A 1,583-nucleotide genomic window follows, 5' to 3' on the forward strand; every position below is an offset into this window, starting at 1 on the left:
GCATGGTGGCAGTCTTATTTATGACCATCGCCATAAGATATCATTACTCTTTCAATGAAATATGAGCATATATGAATGTCCAAGCAACAAAAGGTTTGCAGTTCCACAATGTATTGTTTAAATCAGCATAGTAATTGTATTAAATGTTATGCCAGAAAATATGTAAAAGTTGACTTCAGTAAAGTTACTTATTTTCTTTCTTAACCATAATTGGAGACAATTTTCTGATGAAAACTGTCAGTAAGTTGATTCAATCCTGATAGCATTGTAAACAAATTAGACTATTTTCTTTATAATTTCTCTTATAAATATATTTTAAAAGGTGTGACAAAATGTTTGTGAGATTAAAATATACAATCTAGCTAAGTAGTTGTCTTTGGCCAAAAAAAGAAGGTTTTTTATCAACTAAAACTGGTCTCAGAGAAAACGGGGCTAAAACCAAAACACCATGTAGTTAAAAGATTAAAATTCTATTGAAATCAACTGTGAAAATGAACGTTGACAGCAAACTCAAATTAAGGTGATTTTCCAGGGTAACCATGAGAAAGACAGAAGGTGAAAGGTCACATGCTGGGAACTCACAGTGCTCCAGAGTCCAGCTGGAAGGCACGGAGGCTGGTTGTTGATTCGGGAGCTTGTTAGCACATTCTCGTGGGAAGAACGGCTGGACGACCTTGGTGAAGGAGGACTATGAATGTGTTTGATGTTTCTGTCTGTGGGGAAGGCTAATGAGGGCACGGACAGGTCTGTGTGCGTCCGTGCATGCTAGAGTGTTTTTTACTTGGAAACTGCTAACGTGATGACAATGTGAGGCCGGTTCTCCCAAGCTGAAGGGATGTTTGAGGCTTAATTTTCGAGTTCACGTGTTCAGATGCGTTTCTGTGGCAGCTCTGCTCGCACGTTGCCGTTTTTGTGTTTCACACACGTCGTAAAAAAACGACTCACTCTATTTTGGTCTCAGATTATTCAGCGTCGACTGTTAAAACCAGCCCCAGCATGAAAGCAGATGAGCTAAAAATGAAAAGTTGTTATTTTGCGGTCTCTCCATATGTAGTTAAGTTGCTTATACATCAAAATAAACATATGAATATTGCTGGAAGAAGCTATTTTATTATTCTGCATGAGAAGCTTAAAAGATGCACAGAAAGTTCAATGATTCAAATGTGAAAAGTAAGAGTGAAAAAAGAAACATGCAGGAAAAATAAAGGAAAAATAAAAAAAAAGAACAATGTTTACTTAGAGACTGAAGATGGTTACAAAGCACTGCTAAAGGACAGTTTCAAGGACACGGCTGAAAGAGAAGAGGTGCAGAATGTAGACGCACCTGTTAACACGAATCCCTTTCATGGTGAGCCTCCACTCGCCCTTCGGCTCAATCCTTCGTTTGAGGAATGACTCAGGCTACAAAATAGGAGAAAGGAAGAGAATATATACGATTTTTCTCAGTAAAATCATAAAAAATGTGTGATGAGTGATGAGTCGTTCTTGGTGTTGCAATCAAATCAGCCTTGAACCAGTGTCTAAACGTGACACGTTTTTATATCATAAGTCACATTCCAACTGATTTGTTCTTTGTTTGGTAG

This window comes from Oryzias latipes, chromosome 11 (genome assembly GCF_053564925.1).
Source record: "Oryzias latipes strain Hd-rR chromosome 11, Olatipes_Hd-rR_3.1".
Classification (NCBI taxonomy): Eukaryota; Metazoa; Chordata; class Actinopteri; order Beloniformes; family Adrianichthyidae; genus Oryzias; species Oryzias latipes.